This window comes from Lissotriton vulgaris, chromosome 2_1, assembly GCF_964263255.1.
Source record: "Lissotriton vulgaris chromosome 2_1, aLisVul1.2, whole genome shotgun sequence".
In the NCBI taxonomy this organism is placed as follows: Eukaryota; Metazoa; Chordata; class Amphibia; order Caudata; family Salamandridae; genus Lissotriton; species Lissotriton vulgaris.
Genome location: NC_141687.1, coordinates 1,715,793,057 through 1,715,819,458, shown reverse-complemented (window position 1 = coordinate 1,715,819,458; position 26,402 = coordinate 1,715,793,057).

The window sequence follows — 26,402 nt, the reverse complement described above, 5'->3', positions numbered from 1 at the left end:
CCTAAGGTAAGTAATATCGAAATTCTTTATATCGATGTAAGTAATATCGAAGTTAGTAATATCGATAGCATATATATCGATGTTACTAATTTTGATGACACTAATATTGATATTTGTATTATTTATTTGTTTTTTATTATGTATGTGTTATATGTTTAACTTAAGTATTTAAAATATTTAATATTATATGTGTATTAATTTTATATATTAATAAATGTATTTATAAGCAAATTATATGTTTTAGTACCGGAGCGGGTTGTGGGTTTATAGGGGCATAGGGTGGGAAGTAATTTAATTATGTTAAATTGATTATTAATTAGTAGGATTTATTAATAAATTGTAATTAATTGGTAATTATTTTTAATTCATTGGAAATTAATTTTAATTAATTGATTGATTGATCAATATGTTCTATAGCGGGTTATGGGTTTATAGGGGAATAGGGTGGGAAGTAATTTAATTATGTTAAATTAATTATTAATTAGTAGTTATTAAATACTTTTAAATAATTGGTAAATAAATGTAATTAATTGGTATTTCATTTTAATTAATTGATTAATTGATATATATGTTCTGTAGCAGGTTGTGGGTTTATAGGGGAATAGGGTGGGAAGTAATTTAATTATGTTTAAATAATTATTAATTAGTAGGAATTATAAATTAATTTTAATTAATTGGTAATTAATTTTAATTAATTGGTAATTAATTTAAATTAATTGGTAAATAATTTTAATTAATTCATGATTAGAAAAATGTGTTCTGTTGCGGGTAGTGGGTTTATAGGGGAATATGGTGGGAAGTAATTTAAATGTAATTAAGTAATAATGGTTTTAAATTAATTGTTTTGTTAATAATATAATTGTTAATTAATTATTAATTGGTAATTAAATATTACATTTTTTTATTTTAACTCCTACGCTATCCAACGCTTTCCCTACTGTTGCACTCTTTGGAGTAGGAATAGTAATTTTTACTCTTACGCTATCTAATGCTTTCCCTACTGTTGCACTCTCTGAAGTGGGAATAGTAATTTTTACTCCTACGCTATCCAACGCTTTCCCTACTGTTGCACTCTCTGGAGTGGGAATAGTAATTTTTACCCCTACGCTATCCACCGCTTTCCCTACTGTTGCACTCTCTGGAGTGGGAATAGTAATTTTTACCCCTACGCTATCCAACGCTTTCCCTACTGTTGCACTCTGTGGAGTGGGAATAGTACATTTTACTCCTACGCTCTCCAACGCTTTCCCTACTGTTGCACTCTCTGGAGTGGGAATAGTAAATTATACTCCTACGCTATCCAACGCTTTCCCTACTGTTGCACTCTCTGGAGTGGGAATAGAAATTTTTACCCCTATGCTATCCAAAGCTTTCCCTACTGTTGCACTCTCTGGAGTGGGAATAGTAATTTGTACCCCTACACTATCCAACGCTTTCCCTTGTTGCACTCTCTGGAGTGGGAATAGTAATTTTTACTCCTACGCTATCCAACGCTTTCCCTACTGTTGCACTCTCTGGAGTGGGAATAGTAATTTTTACTTCTACGCTATCCAATGCTTTCCCTACTGTTGCACTCTCTGGAGTGGGAATAGTAATTTTTACCCCTACGCTATCCAACGCTTTCCCTAATGTTGCACTCTCTGGAGTGGGAATAGTAATTTTTACCCCTACGCTATCCAACGCTTTTGCTACTGTTGCACTCTGTGGAGTGGGAATAGTAATTTTTACTCTTACGTTATCCAATGCTTTCCCTACTGTTGCACTCTCTGGAGTGGGAATAGTAATTCGTACCCCTACGCTATCCAACGCTTTCCCTACTGTTGCACTCTCTGGAGAGGGAATAGTAATTTTTACCCCTACGATATCCAACGCTTTCCCTACTGTTGCACTCTCTGGAGTGGGAATAGTAATTTTTACTTCTACGCTATCCAACGCTTTCCCTACTGTTGCACTGTCTGGAGTGGGAATAGTAATTTTTACCCCTACGCTATCCAACGCTTTCCCTAATGTTGCACTCTCTGGAGTGGGAATAGTAATTTTAACTCCTACGCTATCCAACGCTTTCCCTACTGTTGCACTCTGTGGAGTGGAAATAGTAATTTTTACTCTTACGCTATCCAATGCTTTCCCTACTGTTGCACTCTCTGGAGTGGGAATAGTAATTTTTACTCATAAGCTATCCAACGCTTTCCCTACTTTTGCACTCTCTTTGCTTATGTTATTGTTTTATGTTTGTAAATGTATTTGTAATTTAGAATATATTTTGTTAATTTATAAATTAGTAAAATAATTATTACAACTTATTGTTCAGTATATATATATTATATATTTACTGTATATATTTAATTAATGTATTATTATTATATATGTATTATTTATTAATTATAAACATTATTAGATACTTTTAACTATGTAGATTTTACTTATTAGTGTTATTTACGTAATTTAACATTTATATTTTAAAAGAAAAAAAACATATTTTTAACATCGATATTTTTAACATCTATATTATTTTTTCGATATTTTTGTACTTACCATGTTGTAGATAGGATGTCGATATTCTTGCCCTCGATATTTTTGACTCGATATTCCTGTAGGTCAATATTTTGTAGGTCGATATTTTGTCAGTGATCCCTCCAGGGCACATGGTCGACCTTAAACTGTAACTCACATGACATTCAAGAGGTAAAGTTCAATGGTAAAGGGTTAAAACTGACCATGTTTAACGTTTATAATAATGTAGCAGGTGGAGGCTGTAATGCACTGATAAGCGAATTGGAGTGCAGATTGTGCGAGGATATTGTTGGGGGGATTGGGGACCCATGCTCAAAACATTCTGGTCATGGGGGACCTTAACTGTCACCTCTGTCCGGCTCTCTTCCCAATAGATGTGGCCTGGTCGCGCTGTCCAGTGGATAACGGGGCTCATTTTGAGCATCAGTGGAAGGTCATGCTTTAACCAAACTCTTGCATACCCATGACCTGGTTCATACTATTGATATGGTGGATATACTGCAGAATGGTACCCTCCCAACAACTTTTAAGGGTAGAGGATGTTCCTCATATATTGATTATATTTTAGCTTCTAGGGCTTTCAAAAATAGAATCACTAGAGTCGGGATCGATTGGAACCCGTTTAGTGGTCATAACCCCCTAGTACTAGATGTATTTTATCGGGTCTGCCCTGGAGGGAGGAAGCCCGGTGCGATAATTGAGAGGGTCACCGATCAGGGCAGACTCCTTAGGTGGTCCAAAATAGACGGAGAAAGGTTTTATAGATCCTTGATGGAGAGTGGGAAATCAGCTATTGAGGCGTGTTTAGATATGACAGTAGAAGGGCCGCAGCTACTTCTAGCATTTGAGCAGATTGCCAGTTTGGTAGATGGTCTGCTAAAAACTAGCGTCCCGGAAAAAAGAACTTGCTGTCATCCGCGCTGGTTTGATCTGGATTGTTCCAAGGCCCTGAGGGAGCAAACAGCATAAAATAGAGGCCAAGGGACACCCTACAAGTTGCCTTATGCAGGAAAAAAATACAAGAGCGAGCTGAGTAGGAGGAAATTAACTCTACAATCAGAAGGATGGGTAGATCTAAGAGAGGCGGGGGAAAAGAGGGATATGTCAGAATTCTGGAGGATTATTAGTAGACCTACATTCCAGGATGACAAAGCCCCTGAAATAGGAACAAACATCACGCCTGACATGTGGATGACTCATTATAGGGGTCTATATAATCACGAAGTGGGAACATTTGACGAACAGGTAGGGAATGTTGACAAGGGCCAGCCCGTAGTTTTCTCAATTAAGGAAATCAAGGTCGGGATTGAGGGTCTGACTAAAAATAAAGCCCGTGGCCCAGATGGTATCCCGCCAGATTTGTTCCTAAGCTCTGTGGAATTGTGGGCCCCTATAATGACTAGGGTTATAAACACAGCAATTTGCTGTGGTTTACCGCCCTCTTGGTCAACAGCTATTATTGTCCCTATTTTCAAAAAGGGCAACAGGTACGACCCCCAGTGTTATCGACCGATCTCACTGATCGATGTATCTGCCAAAATTATGGGCAGGGGGATACTAAACCGGTTGACTGAGTGGAGAGAGGCAAACAATATTATCTCAGATACTCAGTACGGTTTTAGGATAGGCCGGTCCACGCTTGAACCTCTATATGCTGGCAACCAAATATACCAAGGCTAGTAATGAATCTATTTATATGGGGATCATGGATTTGGCAGCCGCCTTTGATCATGTAAATAGGGACAAGCTTTGGGACATGATGACCAGAATGGGGATAGAGGTCGGCCTTATCAATATTTTAAGAGAGCTGTATAGTAGTACTTCAGCACAAGTTAGGTACAACATGGAGGGCGGATGCACATACTCATTCCCTTGTAGAAGCGGGATACGCCAAGGATGTATCTTGGCTCCTTTTTTATTCTCACTTTATATTAACAACTTGGAGCAGTACCTCCTACAGTTGGGATCTGATTGCCCACAAGAAGGGTCGCGTCATATTCCTGTGTTACTTTACGCAGATGATACGGTCCTCCTCGCACGTACACCAAAGAGTCTACAGATTTTAATTGATGGTTTTGTATCTTTCATGGACTCATTAGACCTGTCTGTTAATTTGGGTAAATCCTACATGTTGTCAGCTGGCAATAAACCCTGCACTAAATGTACCTTCATGATAGGGAGCCATAAAATAGAGAAAGTTAAATCATTTTCGTATTTAGGCTTACTATTTGACGGGTCATTAAAATGTAATTGTTTGGTGGAGGAACGTTGCCGTAAGATGAATGTTACTAACGGCGCAATCGCAGGTTACGGGCGTAGGTTGGGGAGATGGTGCCCTGAACAGGTGTTGAACCTGTATAACTCTATGTGTTGTTCCAAAGTCATTTATGGGGCAGAGGTATGGGGCTTTGTGAATATTTGCCAACTGCAACGGGAGGAGAACAAACATTTACGATCCGTCCTGAAAGTTCCACAAAGTCTAGCTGCAGTAATTGCACACAGGGAGTTAGGGATACCCTATCTTGAAGATCGGGTGATGGTCAGGCAAATATCAGCTTGGCTAAATCTCTGGGTTAATCCAGAGGCGACCTTAAGCAGGGAAATCCTGAATGACTGCCTGGGCAGAGACAAATGGATGCGAATCCCGTGGCTCCGTATGTTAAGACCGCACTAGAAACCCTGGGCTTCGGGAATCTCTTTGTTGACCCAGCAGTGATTATCCCCCAGCATAAAATGATTGTAACAAAAGTGTTCTTGGCACACAAAGTTACATGGAGAATAGAGTTAGAAAGGGCTAAAACCACGGTGTGTGCTTATAACCTTGTTAAGATCACAGAGGGAATGGAGCCATATCTATACCTGATGCACAATGCTCAGGACAGGCTTTTAATGTGCCGTTTTAGGCTCAATTTACTACCGTATTTATTGGCGTCACCACTAGGGTTTTCAACGACAATTGAGCAGAAGGGAACCTGCAGCTGCGACAATAGGTCTCCGCAGGATTCCCTTCATTTTGTATTGTTATGTTCATTGTATTCAATACCTAGGCGTAGATTCTTGGTTGATATTCTAAAACAAGCTAATATGAAATGTGCCCAAGAGGCCATGGTCTATCTACAACAAGCGACTGACCCTCTCACACTGTGTTGTAATTTTAATTTCATCAAAGTGGCGGTTCGATTAAGGGCAACCAGGGGGGGGGGGGGGACTGTAAGATTTTAGCGATAGGTTTTAATGTTTACAAATGTCATTTTATATTTCGTGACTTTGATTGTATTAATACTGGGATTCATATGCTAATTTAATTGTCTTTTTAAAAATACTGTATGTTTGTGCTTTTATGGTGAATTTTAATCATCGAATAAATAATCCTTAATTGAATTGAGTTCTTATCTGAGAGACACCACGGATCTTTTGAGACATTTAGAAGATCTTCCATGGCAAGCCTCATACCTTCTCTTAACAATGGATGTAACATCTCTCTATACAAATATTGACAATGACATCGGTCTTTTTGCATGCAGTTTCTTTCTCAAATAACAAGATATTAAATGTAAATCCTATAACCAAATGTTGATGGACATGATAGACATGTGTTTGACACAAAATGTGTTCCTATTTGGAGATGAAATCTATCAACAAGTGAAAGGATGCGCTATGGGGTTTTCCTTCAGTCCAGGATATGCGTGCCTCACCATGGGGAGGCGGGAACAACAATTCGCATGGCACCCCAATAATGACAGATTTGTAAATAAGATCACAAAATGGCTAAGATATATTGATGATCTTTTAATTGTGTGGGATGGTACAAATGAGGAATTTGAGGAGTATTTTAAAATCTTAAACGCAACAGAGGCAAATTTCAAATTCACATATTCCACCAGTAGTGAGAGGGTCATCTTTCTGGATACAGAAATCTATATTGCCAACAATAAAATAGAGACCACTCTGCACAGGAAAAAGACATCAACCAATGCCACATTGCACGCCAAGAGTTTTCATAAAGCTACAGTAATTGAGAACATCCCATATGGGGTATTCCTGAGGCTCCGGCGCATTTGCTCGGAAGAAAAAGAATGGAAGGAACATAGCCACAATACAATCAGAAGATTCAGAAAACGTGGCTATAAGGAGGACGCTATTAAAAAAGGCTGGCACCGAACAAATGATAAAAACGAGAATAAACACTGAAAATCAAGAAACCCAATGAGGAACACAAAACTGGGGATCCAGTAAGACTAATCTTGAATTACACCAGGGAATGTCCAAATCTTACGAAAAAATTGGAAATTGTTACAACTGGACCAAACGGCAGAGAAAATCATGGGGAAACACCCCAATGTCACCTACTGCTGTGCGCAAAATCTAAAGGACAAACTGATACATAGCCATCATCAAAAATTTGGAAAAAAGAAAGGAACTGATTGGTTGAAAACCACAGATTTATCAAATGCAAAACTTGCAAAGTCTGTCAAATTGCCAAAAACACGACCATGGTAACTTTGCCAAACAACAAAATATGCCAGATTAAAGAGTTGATTACATGCAAGAGCCAGTATGTCGTATATGTAATCGAATGCCCGTGCACATTAAAATACATCTGCAGGCACGAAATGTGAACTGAAAAGACGAATACTCGAACATGTACGAGCAACTGTGAATTGTGACAGGAGCAACGCAGTTGTGAAGCACATGGAAATCATGGTGGTGATTGGAAAATGTTGTGTTTTTACGCGCTTAAAACGATCTCCATCAGTGAGAGAGGTGGAGATCGGGAAAAGAAACTGAGCCAGAGAGAATCTCAACAGATTCTGAATTTTCGAACTTTTACTCCTTGGGGCCTTAATCAAAGTGAGGAGTTATATGTACATCTTTGAAGGACTGCAATTGGATTTAACTTTCCTCTTTTTCTCTCTTTCTTCGTGTTGATAACCCTAACCTGTTCAGAATTGCAAATAAGTGTTGGGGTGCAGACATAGTATTCATTTTTAAATCTTTGTAGTGTTGTTTTCTAAATGCCGGTATAGTACAAGTAAGAAATACATAATCAATGGAGTCAATTGGAGTCGCTCACAAATAAACCTCCCCCTCTCCCTTATTTGGCAGTTTTAAAATATGATTAGACTAGGTCGAGGATTCCAAGGCCCACTGGAGGGCTTCAAAAATAGAATAATGGGAAATAAACATGACATGTGATGAATAAGGAATATTTTAATCCCTTGACCATGTCTCTTAAAAACCATCAAATAGAGGATGAAACATTACACTGACAGCAGAGATAGGATCAGCATAAACTTTGCAGCTATGGCGTTGCCATAAAAAATAGCTTGAGTACGATAAGTAAGATCGTGAATATTGGATCCAATATAAGGGCAGCAACTCTCAATCAAGTTTGCTGCAGTGTTTAAGGAGGGAGTTTTAATGTTAGCCTAAAACGCATAAACTAATCCTAAAATGAGCTATTGATTTGCAATAACCTGCAAAGACAGAAATTGAAAGTGTTTAAAATGATTAAACAAACTAATGCCCAAGTGAAGGGTTTGTTAATAATCTGCACCAATACAAATGTAATTAAAATGACTACGAGTACCACAACTCTCTGTTTCTTAACAAATGTCAGAATGACATCACGAATCACATGATATGATGTGTTGTATTTTAATGGGTGGTTTTGAATTTGTCAATGTGTAACCATGAGCAAGTTATCAGGGGATAACGAAATGCGTTGGTTCTTTTTGGTGACCTGGGAGTTGCTTTTTTCATGCAACAAGCAATAAAGAAGTCTTTGGGGAACATCTAAATTCCTGCGAGTGCGGCATTTATTACTTTCTCCGTGTGAGGGAGTTTTGGTGGACATATATATATATATATATATATCCACAGCCTTGGCTTGATTCTGCGGTCCAATGGCGCTCTTTTCATTGGTGTTTTGACTTCCAAGCAGAGCCCCGCTTCCATATATTTCACAATTCCCTTCTATCACGAAGGGAAAAAGTCAGCACTCACAAATGCTCCTTTCCCAATCCTTTTAATTTCATTCTCATTACTCCAGCAATACAAAGTAAAAACCAACGCGTTTCACAACCAACTGTTGCTTGTTCACGGTCAGTGCAGTAAAGTAAGTAAGTGCAGTAAGAAATTAAAAGGATTGGGAAAGGAACATTTGTGAGTGCTGACTTTTTCCCTTTGTGATAGAAGGGAGCTGTGATGTATATATATATATATATATATATATATATATATATATATATATATATATATATATATATATATATATATATTCACTGAAAAAAACATAGGTTATAGACCATATGTAGTTAGGGATTAGCATTTACAAAACCTTATTTTACTCACACAAAACCATTGAAATTTGCATATATAGTTAGTTGCACTAACTATATATGGCGCACCCGCAATTCCCTGCTGATGCTGTCACATATTACATCATTCATGACATGGTCAGTGACATCACTGATGACATCACTGATGACATCTCAAATGACATCACTGACAACATCACTGATGACATCATTCATGTGATAATACGATGAACCTCTTCAGACTCTAATATAACCTTAGATACACTCAGTGTAAACAGACACTCACAGATTGTCACTCATCCATGGAGTTACTCATACACCTAGTCAGTCATGCAAAGAATCAATCACACCTCCATTTCCTCAACTATACAGTTATACACACCTTACTTATTCAAACATATTCTAACACATATTTACTCTCTTATACAATCACTGATACAAGTTTACAATGATCCATGCAGCCACTCACACATTCACTGGCTCTTATACACAGTAATTTATATATGTCAACTCTCACATGTACTGTGTTTTACAAATGTACTTACTTTGACATGTAGCACTGAGATATCCATTCACTCACCAATACACTCATGCACACAGTCAACCACCCATACAGCTGTATCCACATGCAGTTTTGAACCCATACATCTAGTGAATCAACTGTTCACACATCTATGCACAGAGTCACACACCTCCCAGCCACCCACACACACACACACTCTCCCATACAAATACTTGGGCAACCAATCAATAACCCATATAGTTACTCATATAGCTACTGATCAAAACATGCAGCAGTTTACAGAACAACAGATATAATGATGCACAAATGAAGACAGTTTAGTCACTAACCCATGCACTCAGTGAGACACATTTAATCACTCTCTCATACAGTCAGTCATGCACCTACTAAATCCTTCATCCAGACACTTATACATCCACTCATTCTTCAATATTAAGACATATTTTAACTTTACAGAAACATACAGTCACTGGATGATGTCATCAGTGATGTCATCAGTGATGTCACTGACCATGTCATGAATGATGTAATATGTGACATCATCAGCAGTGGATTGCGGGTGCGCGATATATAGTTAGTGCAACTAACTATATATGCGAATTCAATGGTTTTGTGTGAGTAAAATAAGGTTTTGTAAATGCTAATCCCTAACTATATATGGTCTATAACCTATGGTTTTTTCAGTGAATTTCAATGGTTTTTTAATAGCAAATATCAAAAGCTGTAAAATGTATTCTTCTTTTAATTGAAAAATATATTTTATATGTTTTTAATATAATTTTTTATGTATATATTTTTTTTTATTTCGCTACCGGTCCGCGCACCGGGTAGCTTCCCGTTAGCTCAATTTGGTGCCGCGACCCGGTCCGCGAACCGATAAACGTTCCGTTAGCGCAACTGCCGCGTTAGAAAACAACATTGTGACGCGTCGCGTAAGCGCGACGTATCTCGTTTCAGCGTAATGCGTCTTATGACGCGCCACGTTAGCGCACCCGGAAGTGCTCCAGAGCACGGACCGAGGCGCGAAGCGCAGCACCCCGGAAGCGCTCCGGGTGCGTAGCGGGACGCGTAACGTAAGCGTAACAGGTCATGTGACTTGTTAATAAAACTTTTTATTGGTTCATTTCACTTTTGGTTTCCTAATGATGTAAGGCTAGGTCATGTGACCTAAAAATAACACTTTTCATTGGTTTAGAACATTTTTTTTTCCCAAATGATGAAAGCCCCCACCTTTTTTCTCACTCTAACTTTCAACTTTGTGAGAGGAAGACCTATTTTCATTATTAAGAGATGGCTTCAATAGTAGCTGCAGCTGGTGGACCCCCACCACCACCACCACCTCCTAGGAAGGAAGGACCACCTGCCCAGTTCCTTCCCAACCCTGAGGAAGAGGAGGAAGAAGAGGAAGAGGAGGCACATGAGAGAGTATTCTTGCCTGAACAGCCCCGGAAATCCCACCACAAGGACAATTTCATTTGGCAATTTTTTACATTCCCTCAAGACCAAAAAAAGGTCAATGCCCGTCATGTGACATGCCTGATCTGTAAAGGAGTTCTGTCCCGAGGCACAGATAAAAAATATAGTTACGGGAACTATACTATGCATCGCCACATGCAAAGGTGGCATCCAATAAATTACAGCGTGGCTGAGGTGCGTGACCTCCATGAAAACCCACCAACTTCTGTGGCCACCACCTCAACACAGGAAAGTCTTTCGGGACCAGAGGCGAGGGAGACCGTCCCCAGTATCCAGAGCAATTTTGCACACATCAAGCTAGTGTGTATTTATTGTGGGGGACTACTTTGTTACGGGGAGATGAGTGTGAATTTAATGAACAGAGCATATGAAAATCACAAGTGCTCAAAACGCCCCAAAAAGTGATTTTTTTTTGCTCCTGTTGAGCCGTTTCTAATGCCTGTTTTTCGTTGTCCCCCCTCAAAAAAAAAAAAAAATTAAATTGTTCATAAAAATGAAGAAAAAAAAAATGTTCAGAAAAATAATAAAAAAATATAAAACAACAAAAAAAAGTTCTTTTCAGAACTAACTCCCATTTATAAAAAATTGCAAAAATGTTTAGCACTCTTGCAATCTTTTTTTTTTATTCGCTTCCTGGTTTGCGCGCCGGTACGCGAACCGGAAGCGAACCAAAAAAAAAATAAAAAAAAAATAAAGAGTGAATATAAGGGAAGGAGACAGAGAGAATAATGTTAAAAGAAAGACAGCTAGAGGGAGTAACACAGAGATACTGTATAATAGATAATTATACAAAGAAAAGTTGTAAGAGGGAAAAATTGAGAAAAAGAAAATAGAAAAGGAAGTGAAAGAAAAAAAGAGTGTAGAAGAATAATAAACAAGAGTTACTTGGAGAATGTGAATGAATCTTCAAATTAAAAAGAAAGAGAGTAAAGGATGTGGAGTAAGAGGTAGGGATAGAACCGGACTAAAACAACAACCCTGAGGGAAGGTGTTAAAAAAACAGTGAGTGAAAGCAAATAGGATTAAAACAAGGTGTATGATAGTGAATAAGATTAAAACATGTGGAATGACAGAGAGAAAAAACAGAAAGAAGAAAAGAAGAAGTGATAAAAAAGAATAATTGAAGCAGCAAAAAAATGAAAATAAGATCGTGTGCTTGAACTACAGAGATAAAGCATAAAGAACAACTAGTAAAAGAGTGAAGAGACAGTGACAGTTTGTGTTGGAGAGACGGACTGAGTGAAAAGGAGTGAGGAACTGTGAGAACAGAGGGACTGACAAAAGGAGTGGAAGGAGTGGAGTAAGTAAGTAATTGAAAAGGAATGAGGGAAAAAGCTAAAGAAGGAAACTGAGGGTTAAGGAAATAAAGCAGTGGAAGTAATAGAAGTTGAATGTGATAGAGATGTAAGGGAAAAAGTACTAAATACTTACTTTATAGTTGTTGTTAACTCCATCACTTATAATTTTTTTTATTTCAATCTGTGAAAGAAAGAACAAAAATTGGAAAAATATTAAAACATGTATTTAAAAAATAGAAAAGACAAGGCATAAGGTTGAAAATCATACAATTTTACAAAGAAATAAAGTTAGAGATAAAGATTCAGAAAGGAAAATAAAGTAACGGTGAAAGACAGACAGAGTCAAAAAGAAATAGAAATAGAGTAAATTACTAAGTGAATAAAAAGGAGGATAGATTCAGTGAAAGAAAAGAAGGATAGAATAGAAAAATAAACTAAAGATGTGTAAGATACTAAAAGAATGTGAGTAATGTAAACTAAATAAGGAAAGGGTGAATAAGGAAAAGAGAGTGAGGGAGAGAGGGGACACAGAAAGTGAAGGAAAGAGTGTCAGATACAGACTGAGTGAAGCAACAAAGAAAGACCTTCCGTATGCATCTCTAGAGACCCTGGAGACCACTTAGGGCAGGGCTTTGTGAAGGAGTATGGCCAACCCCTTGCACCTCGGAAATAACCAGCAAGGAACATTTGTCGTATACTCTGCAGGCTAGGAAGGGTCAAGTAGTACCTCATAGGTGCGCCTCCTGGAGCATAAGGATTGCCAGAGAATGTCAGTGCACAAACTGAATCACCACCGCTCTTTTAATCCGGTCCAGAAGCCGATTAACGTTCCATGTCATTACCATGAAGGCACGCTTGTCAGTAGCGATGGCCGGGAATTGAGTGGGACAGCGTATGGTGTAAATGGTCCCATTGTTCTAAAGATTTGATGTAAGTAAGGACCGAGGTGGAGCTTACCAAGTTTGTAACATGGGTTTGCGAAGTGTGATCTCAGTACAGGGAGCAGCTGAGCAACAGGATTATGCAAAGTAACCAAACAACCAAAACGAACGCAGTAGGACAGGGTGGAGCTCCTCTCTTCACCCTTGCCCCTTTCAGAAATGTTTCCTTGTCTCTGTAATTCAAAAAGTTGGCTATCATAGGGCAGGGTGGAGCTCCTAGCAGAGGTTTCTGAGCCAATGATCTGTGAGCTCTTTCAATAATAAAGCAGGGGGACAGAACATCCTTGTCCAGAAATTGTCAGATCCATTGCTCAAGAAATGTTTCTGGTGATACACCCTCTACTCCCTCTGGGAACCTGAAAACCCAGAGATTGTTATGTCTGGCCCTATTTTCATTATCCTCCACTCAGTCCTGGACAGCTTTGGTGGAATTTGAGAGGTGAGCCACTTCAGAGGAGAGTCCCTGTATGACGTCTTCCAGATCAGAGATTCTATCTTTCGCCAGGGATGCGTCGACCCCGGCCTCCCCAGTCTTGGTCTCCAGGGAGAACTTGCAGTCCTGAATGGCCTGCAGTACTGTATGACTAAGGTGTTGTCTCTGCTGTGTGGGTTCGAAGCACAAGAATCTCCTCCCAGGGCACCATTTGTTCCTCCAAGTTGTCCATTTTGGCTTGGGCTTGGGGACCCTTATCACACCCCATAATGCCTGCAGTCCCGTTGATCAGTCACCGACGGTGAACCCCAAACTAGGTAGTTTTCACATGGCCGCACTCTCCTTGCTATGGTCTACTGATCCGCAGGACAGGTGATACATGGGGAGCCGACCCGCTTGCAACAGAGAGTTTTACACCATAAGGGTTGCGTCCATTATGGGGGCCCTGTGGGACGTACCAAACTGCAACAGAGAGTTGTTATCCAGATAGCACGAGCAGTCAGACCCCAGTGATCAGAGACTGGGCACTGGCTTTGTTGCCCCGGGTTCCCCCCATTCTCATCAGCACTGTCAAAATACAAGGGGGGCCAGACGGAATCACCTCCGTAGGTAGCAGAAGATAGTGGAGTTCCAGGGATCATTGGTACAGCAAAACTGCACCGTCCTCCCCCCAAAAGGTCAGGAGGGGTCCCTGCACTCTCACTGCAATCCAGACTCAGAGCGATACCAAATTTACATTATAGCAATCTTAGCTTCTTGCTTAAGTTTCCACTACAATAAAAAGCCTTAAAGCTTGAATCACAGAGCCAATGCTGGATTGACAGCTCTAAGAAAATCATCCATACAGGTAGCCTATGGGCTAGTTATGTTCAGAATCCTTTTTTAATGCTTTGACTTCGACCGCTATGATGGTAAAATTAGCACAAGAATTTTCTAGGAACATGAGGTGATTGAAAATGGAGGTTTCTCCTTTTTAATTCTTCCACTTCAACCCAATATTCTTATTTTCTCTATAGAACTAGTTGGTATTCACAATTTTAATTGTAATCTTTACACCTTGTATGCTATCTGTGGGTTATTTTGGACTTTTTATAAATGCTCACTTTAAAACTCAGCGGGGCTGGGATACATTTCAAATAGGCATCTATATGCTGAGCAGCCACGGCCCGTGTAGAGCGTACCATCGGGCGGTGACGTGGGGCGGGGAATGGCAGGTTGGGTCGTTGTAAAATGCGGGATATGGGCAATTTCAGGTTAGTAGCAAAAAAGAAAACAACGAATTTTGTTGCGCGCGCTGCATTGCCAAATGCGATGCAGCTCGCACAACAAAATTTGTTTTGCTGATGCTGAGTAACTAAATAAAGGTTTGTGGCTCACTGGAATAGCGCGTCCAATGTAGGGATCTGTGCTTGACCTTGTAGCATCCACCCCTGCTATGGAGCATTCAAATGACGACGTCATACACGGAGCTCTGTAATGCACCTTTTTAGTCTTCGGCATGTAGCCATTAACTGAACGCACTGTGTCATAGACTTTACTGACCACACCCAGACACACTCAAATGCCATACCTCCCAACTGATTACGCAACCTTGTAAGGAGTCTGCCTAGGACCACAAAGGTCCTACTACACATGATCACACAACACTACATCTCCCCCTTTTTTAAATAAAAACTACAGATAACATATGTACATTAGAGTTTCTCAATGAGCCATTGAGGTGCACCTACAAATATTCCAGATTGAGTTGTATGAGATGAAGCAGTTGCACTTTCATCTCCCATCATAGATTTAGACTCAGATGCTTGGCTTGTGCACTCAGGTGGGCTTGTATCACTCGTCAGGTCTGGAGTCGACGCACATCGAGGTAGTTGTTTGAAATTATACTAGTTTCTCTTAATAGACTTTCTGGGACATTAAGTCGTCACCATTTGCCCTTGTCACAACTCTCAATAGATCAGCATCAAATGGAGCATCAGTCTTGTGTTTCCTTTTTTGTTTGACTAGGACCTGGTCTCCTTTGAAAACCGTGTCCCTAGTGCATTTGTACTTATCTGCATAGGCCTTTATCTTTCTTTCGCTGGAGGCGAATGTGACATAAATCTCATCAATGTCTATTACTCAGCTCTTGGTCCAAGGTAAGTGTTATCAGGTATGTATGCCAACAAGGGATTGATTCAACTACACAATCATATTCATTTCTGCATTCAATGTTAACAAGCTCTGTTCAGTAGCTTATAATTCAATTTCTTCAAATGAGTTCCTCAGTGAGCGCTCAATGATAACATGCTTTAATAATTTTGCTAGTTCTTTCTCCGCGGCCTCATGTAAATGAAAAACAATCCGACGGTGTCGCTGAACAACAGGACACATGTCCTTATTAATGTAAAGCCGCACCTTCATTGTTTTAAATTCCCCTAGTCCATAAAATAACGACAGGAATTGACTTACTATTTCAGAATGTGCTTTGAGGCTGTAGTTGGTGGAATTCGGACCAATGTCAGCAGCAGTGTCGTAGACATGCACGTTAGAGAACATGAATTGGTACTTGTACTGTTATTTCCTTGACTTTGTAATGGCATGGGAGCATCCCATATGTGCACCTTTGTTTTCAATGTCATTATACGTGGTACCAGACACAGTTCATTGCATTTTTCTGCCGACATGATATTGATTGATGCACCACTGTGTATAACGAAAGATGTAGCTCAGTGTTTCACCATTAGTGTGCTCTTGGGGAATAGGCCAAATGAGTTGGGTCACTCCAGGTGGGGACAGATATAAATAGGGGACATGAAATACTTGGAACATAAATTCGCCGGGGCTGCAGAGACCATGCGTGCAGCTCCAGCAGAGAGCGTGTGGTGCCTAATGTGACCCAGGCCGCTGCAGGCCCTGCCGCCGAAGGGGGCTCCAACACTCCGGAGTAGAGCGGGAGGAGTTAGGCTTGAGATATGTGAGACTCTGGGGCCCCGCACCGCATTGCATTTTGGGAGGCGGAAGATGGAAGGGCATCGGCTTGTGTTACGCCACTGGCCCTGGCACTAGTGCAGCCGTCGGACTGGGGCACTGCGGTCAACGGTGCTGTACGTGAGAAGAGGCCAGTCCGGGCGTTTAGATGACTGTCTGCACGTCCGCTGTGTCTGGTTTTTCCGTCCCTCAGGAGGGACAGCGTCGAAGGGTCACAACAAAGTGTTGCCACGTGTGTCTCCTACGACGAGCTGCGACGCCATCACGAGATGTAATCTACTGTTGGCATGTGAGGCACCGCCCTCCGCCTGCCCTAGATGCACAGACATGTACAAACTTTAAAAAAAATAGAAACGCGCGTGCACTGGTGAGAAGTTCAGTGGGTAAAACGCGCGTTTGCTGAAATCTGTCTGCAAGCTGCGGGTCACGCTTGAATACTTCTTGGCAGGTGCACACTCAGCCAGCTCTACAAGGCTCGGTGAAATGAGCATCTTTCAGATTAGTGATAAACATAATTTCATTGCTATACGGATTTGCAATATGTGGAAGCAATATTGTATAAAAAAAAGTATCGTTTTCAGATATGAGGACGTCACCAATAGATACACAAACCTTCCCATAGACTGATAAATGCAGGTACTCTCACAGACAGAAACACGCTTTCTTCTAAGCACAGTCACACACCCATCCGTAGACGTGGCAACTCGCAGGTACATTATTAGATATAGGAAACTTTCTCTGAAACCCTAATGTCAGACTTCTGAGGAACTTCTTACTCAGCGCAAGCCTCCTAAACAGATTCATTGGGGTCTCCAGTTTCTTATCCTACCTTCTGGTGTTCCTAAAATACGTGTGAGAATTCAGACTCTTCAGCCTTGCAATACCCCTGAGGGAAGTTGATGGGTAAAGAGTTCTTCAATCCGGTTCTGTTGTTCTTGAGGGAGAATTTGGTTCTGCCTAGGAAACTGGAAGAGGCACTTTCCAATATTTTTGCCCGTTTTTCCCAATTTCGTCAGCCTTTTAAGGTTGCCACCTTTTGCGCAGAAAAATACCAGCCATGTGTTGACTTTTTAAGATCTGCAAAGGCCCAGACATGAAATTCATTAGAACTTTATAAAAATAGTCTGTATTCATTTTCAACACAGCCTTTCTGTCTTAGTTTTCTTTAATTATCAGCCAGGGATCATTAAAGCTGCTCTTGTGCCCATTTTAAAGAGCGTTCTTCTCATATTTACTGTATAAAGTATGTACTGATAAGAGGAGATATACCGGCTTCAAGTAGTTTTCCTGACTTTTGTACCAACAGAGATGTTAACATACTGGTGATGACGGTAAAAAAAATGGCCTGGCGGCAACCCTGCTCCTCCTAGATCCCTGCCTGTGATTCCTGTTTTCAAGGATACCATTTTATAGGAGTGGAAAGAGATGGGGAAGGCCACTGTTCTGTGTTTCTTAACCAGAATGTATCTCTTGGATAATCCAGACATCCTCCTGTAGATCCGGTGATTAGGAACCTGGTATTTAGTTCAATGGTGTTCACAAAGGACTCTCCTCTGGTGGACAGGAAGGTGAATGGTTCCTTCGTAAAGCCTAATTGAGACTTAATAAGTGTGTAGTGCATGGGATGGTGGTAACGCCCTGCCCCAGGGCCTTCCACAGTACTCACTGACGCCCGTTTAGTAGCACGTCTCATCCAGGTGCCTGAACACATTTGATCACATCACCCCTATCATGATGGAACTCCCATTGGCTCCCCTTGCAGACTTGCACCACCTAAAAAAACAACTGCATCATTTACAAAGCCATCACAACGGACATCCCCGCTTATCATGCAGACAGGCTCACCATCCTTTGGGGATCTTGACACGTTCACAGCCAAGACACCATCAGACTGTAGACTAAGTATTGTAAAAAAGAAAAAAACAGGCAGCATGCCTTTCCATCTATGCAGCCAGGATTGAAACACCCTCCATGTATCCTTTCAGCCTTCCTCAATGCTTTTTCAATTTTGGAAAGAGGTGAAGATTCACTTTTTTGAAGACACTACATTACAGATAACCGTCCAAGCCCACCTATCGCTCTCTGACTTTATGCTGGTCTTTGTCCTTGTACAGTGTACCCCAGCCTTTTGGCTAGGTTCGTATTATAGAATTAACATTTACGTACAAGCACATCATATACATACACGAGGGCTTCTAGATGTTCTTCCTATGCCTCCCAGACTCTAGTTAGGGTCTTGCATGCTCTTTCGGCTGCTATTCTGGAGGATTAAAGTTGTACATATCTACTCGCTAGGATGGCGTTGCAGGCGTAGTGTTTTGTGAATGCTTCTTTTGATTCTGAGAGACATCCCAATTTGTTCTGTAGCAGTGATTGCTGCTAGACATCATGTGCATACCCAAGCCTGGAAGGTAGATGGTTTACAGAAGTCTTGACGTTCTTCTTTTTCCTTTCCTTGGCTGCTCTCTATATTTTGCCCTGAGCTGGATGATCATCTCCTCAAATCTTTTAAAAATAGAGAGCATGGGGCGTGTCCAAGATGGCGACCTAGTCGGACTCGGGACTCTGCGGCTCCCCGCCCTTATTCCTCCTAAAAGCCCTTTATAGTGCCGCCTAATCCCCCCAAGGCACCGAGCAACCCAGATATCGAGGGCCGAAGGCAGCTGCGACCCCCGGAGTGCTGCCGCCACACCTACAACCCCCAGGCATAGCTCTTCAGGGCCGAGATGGTCCCGCGGCGCACCCCGTAATGGCGGCTGCCTGGGAGCGTTGACCGCCTCGGATGCCTCTTGTCCCTGCCTCGGCTTGACGGACTGATCGGCCACTGAGGAGCCCACGAGAGCATCCTGCTGCACCAGGCCTGGGCTACGGGGCCCCGCTCAGCACCGCATACCGACATCGCGACCCGGCCGGTGGTGAGGAGGGGACCGGCCGGGAGTTGCGAAATCGAGGCCCCGGCTTTGGGCCTATGGATCGGGGAGCTGGCAGCGCCCTGCACGGCCGCACCGGACCCTCCCGGCGGCGCGGGCCGGACCCTACTGACAGTTGCCCGCTGAATACATAGTGCCACCCCAAGTTGGACTGGTCCAGAGGAGGGCAGGCCCGGGTTTGAACCCAAGGGGCCGCCGGACCGGGCCGGAGCGACGGAGCTGCTGCTCCCCTGTGAGGCCTGAATTTACCTGCAGGAGTGGCTGACGGGGCCGGGTGGCCGAGGCTGCAGCGGAGAGCAGCCGGCACACCAGCACCATGAGACCCCAGCACCACGAGCTGAGGTGAGGAGAGTGATAGAGGGCGCTGCGGGGAGGGTTCGGGGGGCACAATCGAGCTCTCGGCAGGCAGACCGGCTGGGCTTACAGACCGCGCCGCACCGTAAGCCAGGTGGCGAGATACCTCGCTCCCCAGAGCGGCTGCCGAACAACTGAGCCCCACTACTGATTGCGGTACATGCATGTGGTCACCGGGGAGCCACCTGGAGGAGATGGCAGTTGTCTGAGGGGTGAGGCCCACCAAACTATACTGCCCCACCTGGCTGCTGCTAATTCCCCCCTAAGGGTCTCGGGGCATGGCAGTGGTGCACACGAGAGCCCCCTGAGGAACCGCCTGCTGTCTGGGTGTCCTCTGGTACCTCCAAGCCAGATGTCATGCCATTATATCTAGGAGCCCGCCAGATCTGCAGCAGCCCGACTGGGACCAGACAGCGGAAAGCTACGGTCTGCTGACAGTCTGATAGACAGCGAGGAGCACCGCCTTCTCCCTGGACTCACCGGGCCACTGCGCTTGCCTCCGACCCCCCCTGGGACCTCTGGCCGGGTCTGTCCTGGTGGCTGGACACTACATGGCAGGCCTCAGAGGGAAAAAAGGGACCCAAACACTCCCGGAGATGATGGCCAAATCTCAACCTAGGTCTAGCAAGGACCCACCTTCCCCGAAGACCGCGGGAACGCCGCCGGACCCATCCGGCGATCAAGTGCCCATCACCAGATCCTTTCTGGAGTCATTGTTTAATTCCCTCAGTGATGACTTTAAGTCCCTGCAGCAGGAGGGGGCGGGGGAGGTCTGGGAGCTCTGGCGGGACGTGGAAGGTCTCGGAGAGCGAGTGGTCGACATCGAAGAGGCTGACCAGACCAGAAGCGATGAAATCGAACAGCTCCAGCAGGAGGTCCTGCGACTCACGGATCAACAATTGGACCTTGAGGCCCACGCGGAGGACCTTGAAAACCGCTCCCGTCGCAACAACATACGGGTCCGGGGAGTTCCTCAAAAAACAGAAGGGACGGATGTAACTAGCTACCTGCAAGACCTTTTCCGGGACATTTTAGGGGAGCCTGATGACTTTACTGTCCACATCGACCGGGCACATAGAGTTGGGCTTCCTAGACATCTTGGCCTTTCTCCCTGACTTCCCGCTCAAAGAGAGGATTCTCCGGGAGGCTCGACGTGCACAGCCCCTTCACTTTCGGGGTCATCCCGTCGCCCTGTACCAGGACCTCTCAGCCATCACTCTACAAAAACGGAAAGAATTCAAAGTGGCGACGGACTTTTTTGCAGCGACAAGAAATACCATATTCCTGGGGCCACCCGTTCAGACTGATTTTTAAATGGAATGGAACCCTGCACCAAATGCGCTCACTCAAAGACACTTGCGCTCTTTTGGGACTCGATCCGGAAGACGATGTGCCTGCAGCGAAAGCGTCGTAGGGGTCCTCCAGAGGTGGATGGCAAACGGTGGGCCGAAGACACTCCCCAACACACCGCTTGAAGTCCGAAGCCTCCATCATCACGCAGGAGAGAGCGACGGCAGAGGCCGAAGTGGCCTGAGAGACTTCACCTCCTGAATAATAAATGCACTTAATGGGGAGATTGATCATACGTTTTTCTGGTCTGGGTGTTGCGGAAGGGGAGTTGGGCGGGGGGACGATCGTCCTGATCTGAGAATTTGGGCCTTGGTCTTGAGATGTTGTGTTGCGAGTTGGGATGTTGGGGGGGCGGCTGGGACAGGGACTGGGGGTGGGGCTGCGGGTTGGACCCAGTGTGCCGGGGAGTTCTTCAGGGCTAACTCGTTCTTCAAATCGTCATCAGCTCCCTCAGGGAGATCGCACTCTCACAGCTCGAGGCCTATGTGATTTCCTAAGATGGAGTCCAGTTTGAAGGTACTATCCCTTAACGTTAAGGGCCTGAACAATCCGATTAAGCGGAGGGCCGTGATCTCATACCTGGAGAATTCTGAAGCCGACGTATGCTTACTGCAAGAAACCCATCTCTTACTTAAAGATTGACATAGGATGCGCTCGCGCGCTTTCCCCCAGCAGTTCTTTTCCTCGCTCCCAACAAAGAAGGCAGGGGTGGCTATTTTAGTCTCCAAGCGCTTCCGCGGCTGTGTAGGGGACAAAGTGGGGGAGATTAAAGGCAGGCTGCTAGCACACAACTTCCTCTTGGGGGAACAGCGCTTTACGATTGCTTCACTTTATGCCCCAAATTCAGGTCAGGAACCCTTTCTGAAGCAGGCTACTTCCGAATCCCTTCATTCCCCTGCCTCTCTTCTGCTTGTTGGGGGGACCTCCATTTAGTAATGGTAATGGACTCGAACATGGACACATCGGGTCATCGGTACGGGGACACTGGAGCCATAACTGCTGCTGGCTACGTGACCGGGGCCTAGTGGATCTATGGAGATCCGCTCAACCCACCACATCACACTTCACGTTCTACTCTCACGTTCACCACACATATGCCAGGTTAGACCACTTCTTAGGTTCTTCTGAACTGCTTCCCATTCTGCGCTGTCTGACCACGACGCTGTGGAACTGACACTACAGGTTCCCAGGTCCACCCGCCCCCCTGGGACATGGCAGCTGTGCTAGACCCTCCTACAGCGGCCGGAAGTCACCAAACAACTACATGCTTGCCTCACCGACTACCTGGCTATTAACAACACTCCCGGGACTTCTGCGACCGCCCTCCGTCATTCTTACTATGTCGGTGGAAACAAGACAGGCCGTTTACTTGCTAGCGCCCTGAGAGCGAAGGCCCAATGTTCCCAAGTCACTAGCCTGACGGACGACTCCGTTCAGGAAATTTCTGGCGAGGCCTAGATCGCAGAGGCATTCAGGTCGTTTTATGCTACACTGTACAAGGTCGACTCTGTCTCATCAGAGGATGTTCATAAATACTTAGATTCGGCGAATGTAACAGAGCTGTCCCAGGACAATGTAGATTCCTTGGACGCCCCCATCCACCTGGATGAAGTCCTTGCTGCCATCTCTCGCCTCCGCCCTCTTAAAGCCCCAGGACCTGACGACTTTTCGACCGGGTTTTATAAAACCTTCGGCCAGCCGTTGGCTCTGGTCCTCACCCGGCTCTTCAACTCCTTCGAGGGCCCGAGTTCCATCCCTCCAGATATGCTGGCGGCTGAGATAATTGTGTTGCCCAAACCAGGCAAAAAACCCTCATGCTGCTCCGCGTTCCGTCCCATATCCCTACTTAACCTGGACCTGAAGATCTTTACAGGGATCCTAGCTGCGCATCTTTGCCCATGTCTGCCCGGGATCCTGGAGCCTGATCAATCCGGTTTCATCCCGAATCGCCAATGCAGGGACAACACTAAACGTATATTGCATCTGATTGATAAAGCCCACTTCCAGAACTCGGACTCCGTGCTGCTGGCTATTGACGCGGAGAAAGCGTTCGACCGGGTAGACTGGAACTACCTCCAGCAAGTCCTACAGCGTTTTCGGGTGGGAGATCGGTTTCAAGCCTGGATTGCGAGCTGCTGTCACCGCCCTCAGGCTCGTGTCCGCTTAGGAGGTCTGCGCTCTGATCCTTTTGAGATTCAGCGGGGCACGAGGCAGGGGTGCCCCCTTTCGCCCCTCCTATTCGCCCTTTACGTAGAGCCTCTAGCGCAAAAGATCCGTGACAACCCTACCATCCGAGGCATGACCTTTGGTCGGGAGCCCCATGAGATAGGCCTCTATGCCGATATCATCGCCGCTCTGGATCGTCCGGACCGCTCCGTCCCCGCCTTTCTGACAGAGCTGGACATCTCAGGCTTCAAAATCAATTAAGGGAAATTCCTCGTATTACCCTTGGGCAAGAACGCCCAAACACAAACCCCTCCACCTGCTTACGGAGGAGGAGTCCTATCGGCAGCACACCTCCCCTACCTGGGTGTTACGCTCACTGCTTCCACGGACTCTACGCTGACTCTCAATTTTATGGCCCTTTCTTCCCAGATTCGGTGCGACCTTGCACGATGGGCCAAGCAGCCACTCTCCCTACTGGGACGTGTTGCGGCGGTTAAAATGTCGGCTCTGCCTAAGATTCTGTATTTTTTCCAGACTCTACCGATGCTCCCTCCGGCAGGCACCATCCAGGCCCTCCAGGTAGCCATCCACCATTTCATTTGGGAGGGCAAACGGGCGCGCCTACATAAACACCTAGCCTATCGGAGTACAGACGAGGGGGGTCTGGGTGTCCCCAACCTTTTACAATATTTCCGGGCTGCGCAGCTCCGATACTTGGTGGAGTGGTTCAGGCCGGAATCCGAGAAGCGCTGGTTATTCCAGGACAGGGCAATGGCCGGTACCTCCCTTTGGAAGATCCTGTTCCTTCCTAGACAGCACCGACCACTCTATCTCCTACGGTCTCCTATTACTCGCACTGTCATGCAGGTCTGGAACGCGGTCGCGGTCAAAAGGGGACTCACTACCTTCCCCTCTCCCCTTACGCCTGTTCTGGACAATCCAGAGTTCCCACCGGGTAACGCTCCTCTGGCTTTCCCGCAATGGCGAGGCATTAGTACCTTCTCCGCCGGCCACTTCTTCGACCTGCAGGGTTTCCTCCCCATTAAAGACATAATCCAGAGCTATGATGTTGTTTCCCCTCACTTATTTTAATACTTCCAGCTCGACATTGGCTTACTCATCCTGACATAGCCCCTTTAGTCGGCAAGCCCATGACAGCCTTCGAGAAATGGCTAGTGACGAAGGACTCGGACAGGCATCTTATCACGGACCTTTACAAAATGCTTACACCTCCTCCCCCACCGGGCAAGTCAGGAGGCCAAAGGCGATGGGAGGTACAACTGGGGAGGGCCTTATCACCCAAGGAATGGAGTTTTGTCTACTATAGAGCTGCTCACACCACTCGCAACACAGCTTCCAGAGAGGGGGTGACAAAGCTAGCCATATACTGGCACCTCACGCCCGTCCGGCTCAATAAGGGTAACCCCACACGAAGCGCACTATGCTGGAGGGGCTGCGGGGAAAGGGGCACCCTGAATCACCTCCTCTGGGAATGCCGTGAAGTCCTAGACTATTGGAAGGCTGTCCTAGACGACATCGATTCCTCATTTGACACGGAAATCCCTAGATTCCCGGCATACACTATTTTGGGCTTACCCAACGCACTCACCTTCCCCCTGAAATCTCTTAGAGGTCGCCAGATGGGGATCGCCATGCAGGCTGCAACACAACACGTCCTATCCCTATGGGGCTCCACCACCTACTCACATGGGTTGGTTACATAAAATATGGTTCACCCTGAGCATGGAACATATATACGCCACGCTTACACCATCCACGGCTGCTTATCAGAAAGTGTGGCTTCCACTGCTCTCCCTCTTGTCCAAGGAATTCAATGAGATCACGTGCCCTAAATACCTGCGCATTCTACGACTCACCGCGAATGCACATGACTCCACATGCCCATCTGAGTGATTGCATCACCCACTACACGATTATGGCTCTGTTTGCCCCACATGTTCGGCACACTGGGTGGGGTGGGTACAAGGAGGAAGGTTGGGGGAGTGGGGGGGTTACGGTTGGGGCTTTTCTTCTTACGATTTCACTGCTGCAATGCAAGGAGCGTTTGCACTTCCAGCACCACATCATTGTTTTACCAAGTGCGAATGTCCGTACATATGCCTACTGGATACTGCATAACTCTCTTCTTTGATTGCCTTTTATGCCTACTGCCTTCCTTGCAATGTATTCTCTACTGTTGCTCTTGAAACCAATAAAACAAATTTGAATTTAAAAATAAAAAGCATCCCATGCACTTTAGTTCGGGCAGCAAAGATTCTCACTCATCTAAATCTTTCGATATACCCAAGACATTGTTCCGTTGTCATGATTGCTCCGCTCAAGTTCAGCGCACAAGTTGGCCCATTCAAATTAGAGGCCAGAATTGGGGATATTTATCTAAAGCTTTGGATTCTTCAACCGAACCTCAACACTCCTGACAACCACACTCCCTTGCAGCTAGCCTGTATATCTCAGGCGGAAGGCTCAGATACTTTTTATTACACTGTTAACAACAAGTCGGTTTTTATGCCTAAGCATTGGATATTGTTCAAGAGGGATAAAAAATCGAGCTATCCATAATGCCTCAAGGTTCTGGTCGCCCACTAACCCAGATCATAAAAGAAACAGGAGGCTTTATTTTCAGGTATTCAAGTTTTCTTGGGCAAACAGGCCATCTCTCCTGCTGCAAAAGAGGGCCAGGGAAAGGGAGTTTTTTCACACTTTTTTGTTGGCCTGAAGATGTCTGGATGTTTCTGTCTTATAATCAACCTGAAAGAAGCGACTTTTTTATGAAGATCATGCACATTAAGAGGGTCCCTTTACAGTTAGTTATTACTCTGATCTTGCTGGGAGAGTTCCCAGAGGTCCTAGACTTGAGGATGTAAATCTTCAAGTCGTTGTTTGTCCTCCTCATCTCAAGTGTCTGTGTTTTGCTGTCCAGTTTTTTCACTCTCAGTTCAAGAACCTTCTTTTCGACCTTGAGTCTTTGTTTGCAAGCATCCAGGTCCAATGGTTGTTGTCCTTCTCAACAAGGGAATAGCCCTCCATCCGCGGCTAGTTAATGCTCATTCAAGGCACCAGTCTTTGACGGATTTCAACGTGATGCAAAAGCTTTTCACTTCCCTGA